This window comes from Diuraphis noxia, unplaced genomic scaffold (assembly GCF_037042655.1).
Source record: "Diuraphis noxia isolate RWA-SAM2 unplaced genomic scaffold, SU_Dnox_SAM2 contig0003, whole genome shotgun sequence".
NCBI lineage: Eukaryota > Metazoa > Arthropoda > Insecta > Hemiptera > Aphididae > Diuraphis > Diuraphis noxia.
In genome coordinates this window covers 46,278,595-46,291,089 of record NW_028301713.1, presented here as the reverse complement: position 1 = coordinate 46,291,089, position 12,495 = coordinate 46,278,595, and the positions used below count along the sequence as shown (strand labels likewise).

Genomic DNA, 12,495 nt, shown 5'->3' with positions numbered 1-12,495 from the left:
GGCAAAAGTAACGTCTTAGTGGAAGGGGTGAGGTCACGAGCGGGTCACTCCAAAATTAGCACGCGAAAATTATTTTAATACACATTTTATTATTATTATTCATTATTTTAACAAAAATCCAAATCCAAACTATCTACATGCTTAGACTGCTTATATCTAACTCTAAATCACTATTTTCACCGGTTTCATCAGACCCACTGTTTGAACAATTTTCCTCATATTCGGATTCAAAATCTAACAAAGATTACTTCTGGAGAAAGCTCATATATTTTCTTTTTACATGTCTTCCGAAGGGATGAAGGTCAGATGACACTAACATCATTTGGAAAAGATCAGTATTACTATTTATGCGGGTTGATTTTCGAGTGTCATGAAGTCTTAGTCTTTTATATTCTTTGTTACATGCTTCAGCAGCTTCTTCAGATAGTTGACCTATTACCAAAAAATAGGTTATAACGTATTTACATTATTAAATTTCAGTAGAATTATATTAATTTTATTTTTAATTAACTGATATGCCTTGTAATACCATATCTATTAGTAGCCCCATTTCCGATCGAAACTTTTCTTGGATATGCTTTTTTTTTACTGCTACTTGTTGTTTATGTACTAATGAACTAACCTTTAAAAATACAATTTCATTATTCTATATAATATAATTTAAATAATTAAATACTTTTATGTACATACTCGCCACGTTTTTTTTTTTTAATTGTACATATTTATAAATTTATATATTTACATATTTACAATCGCCACGTTTTTATTTCTATACAATAAGCCACGTGTAAAAGGCATTCTAAAAATCATATGTGAGCATTTAACACAGATAATTCAAATTTAAAGTTTTTCGTTTTAATCTGTCGCTCGAAAACTTGATCTAAATTATTCATTTGTGAAGGTTTACATCCACATATATAACATGTTTGACAAATATTATTTAAAAATAAGTTACATTTATAAAATTAATTAACATTACCTTGCCATCAATCATTGAAAAAATTAGTGTATGCTTTATGCTTATAATTGATATATCATTAATATCAATTATTGTATTAGTTAATCTAGATATTTCATCTTCAATTTCTGTATACATACTACTACTTCGAATCCGGAATCTACTACCTCCACTACCCCGTCAACGAGTACGACCATGGTTCATACCGCGTCAGTGGGGACGATGTCCGTTTCCAAACCCAAAATCATCGGCCGCCGAACCACCTAAAACAGAGGCGAGTGTACAATTTCTACTCCAACAAATGATGTCCAAAATGTCTGAAAATCAAAGCAGAACTGAAGAACAACTTAAAGCCCCTAATCGGAAGGCAGACGAGGGAAGTGCTCATTGTATACAACGATATCAACTAACGGACACTAGCTTAACCAAGTTGGAGGACGAAAGTGCGCCTGTAAAAAGTCAGGTAGCTCAGCAGACCACGACAAATCAGTGCACCGATAATCGATTCACCACGCTAGAGATCGAAGTGATACAAATAAGGAAGGAAATATCCTGGATATCAAGCCAACAACCAGTGTCTACGAATCACGATTTATCACAAATTCTAAAACCCAACGATCTGTCTTCAACCACTGTTCCAACCAATTTATCCAGTCACAATAATGTATCTTCGGTAACCCCACCAGATCAAACCAATAACTTTGTGAATACGTTTGATTATCCTTTCAAGTTCTAGAGCGTTTCCAGGACACGGTATCTGAATTTTCCGGGCAAATCAAAGTGATGCATCCACAGAAATTTATTGGACAGGTTGACGCCTACTTTGACAGCGTATTTGTGTCACCTCTCCAACTCATCTCCGCACATCGTCGTCTAGTGGGATATGCTCAAATTTGGTACGAGTCATTAATTCCATCGCCTCGTTCATATGCTGAATTTCGTTTATTGTTCCTGCAGCATTTTTGGTCTCTGGCGACTCAACGTAAGGCCCGAAATGAGATTTTTCGGCATTATCGATACACTAGATCCGATGGTCTATCTACGCACGCCATGAAATTGATTGCTGAGGCCAAATATCTCAATCCACCAATCGGGCAATCTGATCTTGTATCCACCATTATACAGCATTATCCCACACCGCTTGGAATGGCCAATCGAGGTCGAGGACCCCGTGATACCAACGAATTGCTTTCGGTTTTGATGGAGTTTGAAGATTCTGCATCATTTTGTGATCAACGTCGTGAAGACAACCAAGTTCGACCACCATTCCAACATCAAAACAATGGCAATCAACAACCACGCTTAATGCTCCTCATCGTGACAATTACCGTTTCCAACCACGAATGCAGGCCCCGGAGAACACCGGACCTTGCCCCATCGCACAAGTGGATCTGTCGGGAAACGCCGACGAGACTCGTACGTAAATATGTCACGTCACGAAGTCTCGCATATCCATGAACGGCATGAACATACACCGTCCACACAGATTTTCGCAGATGGAGTCACGCCAAAATCTAAACGTCTGAATTGCCAATTTCTATTTATAACAAACCATTCAACGCCCTAATTGAAAAAAAAAACATAAGTATCTATTAAATCACAATTAAAATTGGTTCAGTCATCATTAAATTAAATATCGAATGTATCGTCTACAATTTCACAACATTTTATAATACTACAACGAGAATACAACGATTTAGCGGATAAAATTAATATTAGAAAAAAATGACTTAATAGAACTTCAAGTAAATCAGTGAAAATTGCATGTATCTATGGGCATTTGTTTTAAAATTACATCAAAAACCAAAATCGATTTTGTCAAAAAATGAGTGTGCGTAAAATTTCCCGTTTTTCCCTTAATTTTTAGTTTGTTTTTCTCGATTATTTAGAAAAGTATTAAGAATTTTTCACTTTTGACCCTCCTAAGTACCAACTAAATTCACTTTCTGATCAAACGAGGTACTGAAGTCAAAAATCGAAGCACTTTTACTGCCCCAAAACGTGATGACAGACAAAAAAAAAACACACATCATTGTAAAATCAATACATTCATCGCTCTGCTCATAATCTAAAATACATTTCCATATTGGGTAGCTACTAGCTACGGAAATACAATCCACCTTAGTTTGTCGTACGTCAACCAAATTTCATATTTTAAAAGGGACAGGGACTATTAGGTTACCAAATTTATGCTCGTTATATACACCAACAGTGATAATAAAGTCATCCGGAGAGAAAATTAAAAATATAAATATATCAGTTAACATAAATCTAGACATATTCTTCTTAAATGTTTCCGAATTAGGTTTAAAAATAGACAAAATAAAGAATTAAAAAAAAAATTAAAAAAAATTAACTTTCAAATGTCAGAATTAAAAAATGTATCCCAATCCGCCCAAAAATTACACAAAATCGTAAATGATATTGACAAAGAATTGGGAAACATCGTAACCAATAACAATCAGGTTTTACACATTTATGGATTGTATTTAATAGGGAGTATCGTTGGATATATTTTAGTCATTCATACATTTTTTTTTTTTTTTTTTTGTAATCATAGTATTTAAGTTTCCGTTCTCGTAATTTGCAGTGAACTTTATTATATCTTATGTTCAAAGGGCTGAAGCCCGTTAAATCAATAAATCAATAAATAAATAAAATAAATAAATTGTAGGAAGGCCTCTTCTTTCTGGGCATAATTAAATATTTAAATGTAAGAAAGAATACTCATATAATCATAATACTTTTATTAATCATAAAATGAGTATCATAATACATAAGTTATTACAACTACAAGTCTACAACTCTTGTGAACTTGACAGCGCAACATTAGCAGACATACATCTAATCAATCCAACAAATTTGTTGGTAAATTGTTGAACATTGTTGGACAACTTTTAAAGTTTGTTGGACATTATTTTCACCGTGAAACCAATTTCCAACTTTGTGCTGCCAAGTTCACGCCAGCAGCGCAAATTTTTGTTGGAACGTGTTTTTTATGCTAAACACGTTCTTCTCGATTTGTTGGTTACTGTTGAACAATTTTTGAAATTTCTTGGACATTATTTTCCCTAGTATAAAAATTTTTAGTTGCGCTGCCAAGTTTACGCCAGCAGCGCAACTTTTTGTTGGAACATGTTTTTTGTGTTAAAAACGTTCTCCTCGATTTGTTGGACACTGTTGGAAAACTTTTGAAATTTTTTGGACATTATCACATCTGTGCTTATGTCTTATGTACGGTTAACTGTTTTTTTCGGCCAGGTTAGGTTAGCACAAATTTTAACAATAAAAATATTATATCATTAACCGATTGACCAAACGAAATATACCATTTTGAATATAAATTTATAAATACCATGTGTAGTAATGTAAACTTGTGACCCCTAGTTAAGGTGATCGCGACCCCTTAAATGAAAAACGCTGCTCTAAATGTTTTGGCCAAAGTGTAATTTTTAAAATATTTACTAAGTTCTTATAAGTGAGTTAAAATAGATATTCGAAGTACCTATACATTAAGTAAACATACTTTTCAAAGCAATATATACGGAAAAGACTTAATTGAAATACATTTAATTTTTTGTAATAAAAAAAAGAATATAATAGATACTCGTATAACTTTTCAAATAATATATATAATATTATTATATATATATAATATAATGTAAATTAATGAAAAATATTTAAATGAATTTTAATATACATTGGTATCTCCGTGGAAGTATACTTAATCTATTTAAATAACATAAGATATACGAGTATAATTAACAATTAAGGTTCTTCGATTAGCGTTAATCTATTCCTAACTGCGATTAATGACGTTACCAAAATAATAAAACTACCCACACATATAAACATATTTGCTGATGGCAATAATATGCACCACAAAGGAAATAATAATAAATCCATTCTAGAAAACATTCAAACGAGCTTAGATATCATAAACGATTGGGGCAAAACTAATGGTTTTCACATTGCTCCCAGTAAATCAAACATTAAGTAAGTTAACATTTAGTTCATTCATATATAGAATTTTTATTATTATGTGATATTTAATTCATTGGTGCCTAGTGTTTTGCGGTTGGCTTTTTTGTATCATCAGTATATTTATTTATAGTTTTTATATTTGCTAGTCTATTTTGTTAATTTGTTTCTATTGATTATCTTAGGTATTGATAGTTTAAATTTTATTATACCATTAGGCGATCAATAAATATTATAATTTAGTATTAGTATAGCTTTCAAGTTAATTAAATTAGTTTTTTATTAATTTTTCATTGAACTTATATTAGCTTATTATTTATTTTATTCACCCTGTTGATTAAAACCTGGTTTCTTAGTTCAGAGTTACCCGGCTATCATTATATTAAATTCTATTTTATTATTTTTTAAGCTCTTATTTGAACTTCAGTTAGTTCATGGTTTATTCTTTTATTGTTATAATTTGGGGAAATCATTAGTCGTTTAGTTGAAGTTAGTAAAACCCAGTATTAAATCCAAATTAGTAGACCCAAGTTTGGGAATAACAAAAAGGTCGCTTCTAGCTCGAAGACTTCTCGTAGTTTGTCGGGTCCACTAGTTTCGTTAGTGGCTCATAAACCTTCTACAGAACCTCGCAACTGTGAGCAATGCAGTGGTACTCACACTCTATTGTCATGTCCTAAGTTCAAGGAATTATCCATTGATGATAAGTATGTTTTATTGAGTGGACACCGATTGTACTTGGTATGTTTTGCAACAATCATTGGGCCAATAAATGAAAGTCATCGTGTTCTATTCGCCATGGTCGTCACAATAGTCTAATACATCGCGACAATTCACATGCTAAAGCTAGTTCTAGTAAGCAGCCTGCAGTTATATTGAGCGATCAAGAAACCTGATGAAGCTCCATCATCGTTTACCGACGATGGGAAGTGTGAGGAGATTTTTGCTAAGGAGAGCTATCGCGATGAATTCGGTAGGCTTGTTGTTCTCTTAGCGTTTCGCCTATTACCGCCACCCACGTTCCAGGGTTGTCACCAGATAGCTGTTTCACATTTTGAGCGCCTGGAGCGCAAGCTAGCCCAGGACTAACTGTTAAACCTAGCATATAAGGAGTTCATGAAGGAAAATGAGACTCTCGGTCATATGTCGTTAGCTCAGTCTCAAGGTTCCTCATCATGCTGTGTATAAAATGGTGGGTGATAAAATTAAAGTTGCAAGTAGTCTTCGATGTGTCAGCTCGATCTTCGTGAGAAACTTCTCTCAATCAAGTGTTATTTAAGTGTCCTAAGCTCCAGCAGGACATTGTAGATATACTCCTTCGTTTTCGATGTCATCGAGTTATGTTCACCGGTGGCATTTGCAAGATGTATAGGCAAATCCTTGTAGATCCCAATACTAGTACATCTTGTGGAGAGATTAGTCGCAAGAGAAGCTGCGAGAGTATGAGTTGAATACCATTACCTATGGTGTTAGACCACATCGTTTTTTAGCGTTAAGGGTTTTTTAAGAGATAGCTGTGGTCTATGCTCAACGGAACCCTCAGGTGCAGGCAGCTATTTCATCCCAGACTTATAAGGACGACATATGTGCTGGTGCAAACACATTAGAAGAAGCCCAATATCTTTAGTATGATCTCCTTTACATTTTTAGTCAATTTGGGCTAGAATTGAAAAAGTGGATGAGTAATAATTTCAGCTTTTGGACAATATTCCGTTCGAAGACTGGGCAATTGGACCTCTTCCCTTTAATGATGACAAGTCACTCCAAAGTCAAGGTCTGGGTTTGAAGTGGGATCCAGTCGAAGACACCTTTAATTACAATGTCAGTTCGACTAAGTTCATATCCTCCAAACGAAGTATACTGTCAATAATTGCTCTGATCTTTGATCTCCTTGGTTTTTTGTCTCCGGTAATATATTATTCAAAGCATCCGTTACAATGTGCTTAGCAAGCATCCGGAATAGTTTTTCAGATTTTCCTCATTCAACTGCATGTTAAGGATCATAATACGTCTACGCCATTTCGTTAGAGTTTACCTTAATAGGCCATTTAACCATGCATATTTGTCCTACCAGGAATATAATGATGCTCTTATGGTAGTAGTCAGGTGATCGCAGGGTTTATTTATAAAAATATTGATGTCAGAATTAACTTCGGGTCAAATCGTCTCTTCCCGATTGTTAGCTCATTTGTAACCGTTTATTGACAGTTCAGGTGTTATTCGAGTGAGTGGATTTTTACGTTTATCGTTGTTGTCAAATCGACGCAAATTTCCTATATTACTGTCTAAATTGTCGTGTTTGCCGCTACTTATAGCTAGACATTGACATTCTTATGAGTGCCATGTCGGTCCTCGTCTAATATCCGCTCTAATTTGTAGATAATTCTGGATTATAGGTGAGTGTAAAGTTATTCGCCGAGCTATTAGTTAATGTACCAGGTGTGTGAGGTTGTCCGCTTACAACCCACAGCTAATTATGTCGGATTTACCCGATTTTCGAGTTCAGCCTTGTCCCCTTTCTCGTGAGTAGAGATCGAATATACCAGACCATTGATTATGAAGTACACAAGCTTGCGTAAAACTAGACAGTATAAGGTTTATATATCTGTATTTGTGTGTAAGAGTGTCAAGGTCGTTCACATTGAGCTTGTTTCCGATTTGATAACCGAAGCTATTTTGATGGTTTTTAATAGAATTGTTGTTCGGAGGGGTCTGCCTTCATCCGTGTATTGAGATTGTGGTACCAATTTCGTGGGAGCTTCCAAGGAATTTCTGTACCTGGTTAACAATCGTAAAACTCAGGAGAAGCTCAGCTCAACGTTTGGTTATAAATAGCATTTCAATCCTCCGAGTGCGCCTCACTTTGGTGGAATTTTGGAGGCCGCAATCCGTTCGACCAAGTACTTGTTAATTTGAGTAGTTGGCAATCAGGTGTTATCGTTGGAAGAATTCTCCACCGTCCTATGTAGGATGGAGTCGGTTCTTCAATGCTAGAACTCTTACCCCAATGACCCAAATGACTTAGAGTGTCTCATCCCGGGTCATTTCCTCATCGGTAGACCATTATGTTACCCTTTCTAGGCAGTTCGTTATGTCTCAAAAATCATTGGAAGGTCCTCCAAAAGTTATCCCACTCCTTTTGGCGTAGGTGATCGTATGGGTATTTAAACATCTTACAAATTAAGACTCGTTGGGTAAAGGGTCAAGAAAATATTAAGTTAGGTGACTTAGTTGTTATTAAAGACAATATGTCCTTCCCACTAGTGTGCAAATTAGGTAGGATTCAGGAGCTCTTCCCAGGCTCAGAGGCTCAGATGGAGTCGTGCGGGTAGATAGTTTGCTCACCATCATGGTCTCATTACAAGGCCAGTAGTGAAGATAGTTCCTATTCCTATCCAATAATGTACCATTATATTATAACTGACCTTGTCTTATGTTAGCTATTTTCTAATTGTTATTATTATTTTTTTTTTTTTTTTTTGACATATTAGTCGTTCATTAAATGCATATGATTGATCCTAAATGCAAGATCTGCATTAAACAGTATCCATTTCCCAATATTTCTTGCTTGCTTGTATGACAATGTTGCTACCTGTGAAGTGCTATCATCGAGCCTCTGCTGCTGCTGTGGGTGTGGCTCTTGTGCCTGCGCCTAGCAGGATAGCTTATGATGGACAATTTATTTATATAAATATACATAAAGTTTTTGTCTTTGTTTGTTTGTATGGTTGCATGACATTTAATCATATATAATTATTTCATTTGTTATATCTTTTATTTATTAATTGTATTTATAGCTACTGCTCATTATTATTATATAAAAAAAAAAAGTATTCTCCCCGAAGACCAGAGAACATTTATCTTCATCTCAAAGACTCCAGTTCAATGACAGCCAAGGTCCGTTCTACCATCGCTGCCAATGCAACTTCAGCTTCAGCTCCAGCAGATTGCCACCTCGCCATCATTTCACTTAGTTCGAGAACCATGTTGTGATACACGCTATGTATTCCTAGGGGGAATATGTTCATTCCTCGATTTGGGCATCACTACTGTCAGCTGTGAGAATAGTGTAACATTCGTTACACCTTATATATATATATATATATATAAATATTATACCCTCACTTAAGACACACTATATGATTGACCAATACATAATATACACACTCAACACTTTTCTACCCATGCACATAATTACTTATTATTAAAATGACACACAGCAGTTGGTTCGACAGTCACCATAAACAGGAGCGGACTCACCAATACACTTATTAACAGTCATCTACATTAGTAAAGTATTATTTTTAATATATTATCGTAATAATTAATATGGATCTTTAAACCAAACGTGTCTTATTATTGATAAAATACCTCATACACAGTGCTCTAGCCTCCAGCTACGGAAAACTTATCCATGAGGAATAGAAAACCTTCCCTAGATAACTAATATCGTAACAAGATCCCCCGACCACGTTACAGTAGGGTTCACAACACTTATTGAGAACGCATCCTCCACTTCTCCCTGGTCCAGCTGTATATGCTGTATAGCTGTGTATGAAACAATCTCATCGTATTCAAACAGTTCGTTGTTACACTATACCTATATTTTCAAATGGAACAGCTCGTTGCCATATTATATTTTGTTTATTATATTATTTCCTTTGCTCTCGGAATCATACGAATTTCCGCACACTGTTTGTGCAAATCTAATGCCGGGTCGCATACACAATCGATAAGTAGTTATCGGTTTGATAATACAGAAATCGGATCGATAAGAATATTGTCTGTTGCATAAACGATTTTTATCTTTTATCGATCCGATAAATATGTTGCTATCGGTTCGATAACTTGAAGGTCCGATTATGGTTCGATAAATATTAAAAAGAACTCTATAATTTCATTGAACTGATAACAGTGTGTTTTTAATGCATAGAACATAATAGAAGCGACAGTCAAACAGCTGATCGATTTGTTTTCATTTTGCCGGAGGTTCAACATGAAGTTGGCAGTGGAGGCTCGACATGATGTTGTAACCGTATTGTAATTTAAAATCTGTTGCATGTTTCGGCTGTTATCACTTTTTTCTGTGATATTGATAATTTAAATATTCAAAAATTAGGAAATACATTAAGTGTTGCGATACGATTACAACATCATACCGGTCATCCGCTGCCAACATCATGCCGAGCCTCCAGCTCAAGGTCAACAGAAATATTTTTCGGTGATCAACGGGATTTTGATAGCTGTCGCTTCTATTATGTTCTATGTTTTAATGATAATATTGATTGACTTATCACCACAGATATATAAAAATACTAGATAGCCGACTTCTATAGTAAATACGTATAAAATAATGTTTCCAACAAAATGGCAGCCAATCGTTATTTAAGAGGTGACTGTTTACAAATTTAACTGATATGATAAGTGATAAGATACTATTTTGGAGGGCTATATAATATTTTAAATTTTGTTGGGACTTAAGAAAATTTTTTTTCCGAATTATATTTATCTGGAACTATTTGGTTGGAGATAAAATTTGGAACCTTTTATTATTTGTAAAAATAATTTTATATTTTTTTAGGTATTGCATTTGCATGTAATTACAAAGAACAATATGTTAATCGCGAGCTATTTATAACTACTTAGCATCTCAAACGCATAAACAACTTGATGAATCTTAATAATAATAATAATAATAATAAAATACTTGTATTATGTTATTATTTTGTAATTATATACGAGCAAATATTAAATATTAAGCATACTGTTTTTTATTTTATAACTTACAGTAAGTATAGTTGTTATTAATATTTTTTAAGTATATACCTACATATTACTATGGTTTATTATTGCTGTGCTTGGGGCTGTTCAAATAAATTATATCCCTCGGTATACTGGTATTTGTATAAGAATAAATTATTAATAAACTAACAATTTTTCTTGCATAAACCATATATAAAAACTAGCTAACTAACTCCACTCAAAATCTGTATAAAATAATAATTGTTTTTAAAGATTATTAAGTTTAAACATTATAATATTATAATTATAAGTACCTATAACAGTATATTTTATAATACTGTTCTTAAATTGCTTATCATCAATATTATAAAACATAAACATTCACCTCTTAGATAAGGATGGCGGCCATTTTACTGGCGACAATAATAATATCGAAGTTGGCTATCTAGTATTTTTATATATCTGTGCTTATCACTTTTGTAAGTGATTTTGTAATCAATAACCACATAACCACGGTTAACGAACGAACCATTGAACTTAATGGAATTATTTGTGCAACCGAACACTATACTTAGTGGATTCAATAAAGATGTTTATCAGCTTGTTTATCAAACCAATATCACATGTTATTGAACTGTTTTTATCGACCGTTTATGCAACCCGGCATTAGTGCAGCTCGCTGCCAACAAATCCAGTTCGGATCAAACCTCGTGGTCGCCTCGTTTGTTCAACATCTGCAGTTCAGCATGTTGTTGCGGTCGTTATCGCGGTCGCGGTGAAACAGGTACCTAGAAATTCTGCCAAATAGACGTCCGAATTAGGCCTTCATGCCTAATTCATAGCGCCATACGAAAAAAATAACAATCCAAAAATTTCAGAAAAACAAAATACACCATATCAAAAATAAAGAATTTAGGTTTTTTTTTACCATAAATGAATTTTTCTATTCATGAATTAAATATATTATGATAGTATTTATAGTAGAATTTATATTTTACTATTTTGAAAAATAATTTATACTTATATACATGACTTTGAAACTGGATCACACATTTATTTAAAATTTCAAATAAATTAATAAAAAAAAAAAAAATTATGCCTCTTTTTAATAAATTAGAATTTTAAGAAAATTTTATTCAAAGCAAATATTTATTAATTATTTTGCAGACTTACTGGCTCTTATTATTAGTATGCAGTACGAACATTGAAATGCTTAGTATGCATTCAAAATATTTGTAATTTATAACAATTATTTAAAATATCCTAAAAGGTGTTTATAACACTATACAATTTGACACACTATAAATAACTTGGGTTATTACAGGTCATTAGTTAAAATTATATATTATAAACATTTGACTAGTATGTTTTTATAGCTTTACATTTAGTATAGATGAACAAATTCAGCCCTGTTTTATCAATAAATAGTTTTTTAGGGTTAATATGAAAATGTATTCCCAAAAAAATATAGACATGAGTCAATTAGTATATTTAGTAATTAGTATAGGTACTGGTTAATTATTATGTACCCTAAGTTTCGTGTAAAACTAAATAATTTTTTAGTATATTTGCAGTAGGTAAAGGTAAAATTATAGATATATTACAAATCTGTGTAAATATAAAATAAAATAAAATATATCTTTTATTATTTATTTGAACAAATGTTTAAAAACATAATTTACGATTAACTCAAACAAACGGAGAATAGGGTAATTATTTTAAAATGTTTAATTTAATGATATTAACATAATATACACAATTGTGTATTTAATTAGTTTCTACTTTATAAAACTAATGAAACAAATTAGCAATAA

The 12,495-nt window shown here is 33.1% G+C and overlaps 1 pseudogene; it reads left to right on the top strand.

Moving 5' to 3' along the window:
- The first annotated feature begins 1,016 nt into the window (after positions 1 to 1,016).
- LOC149057451 (uncharacterized) lies at positions 1,017 to 2,382 on the top strand (annotated as a pseudogene).
- The last annotated feature ends 10,113 nt before the right edge of the window (positions 2,383 to 12,495 follow it).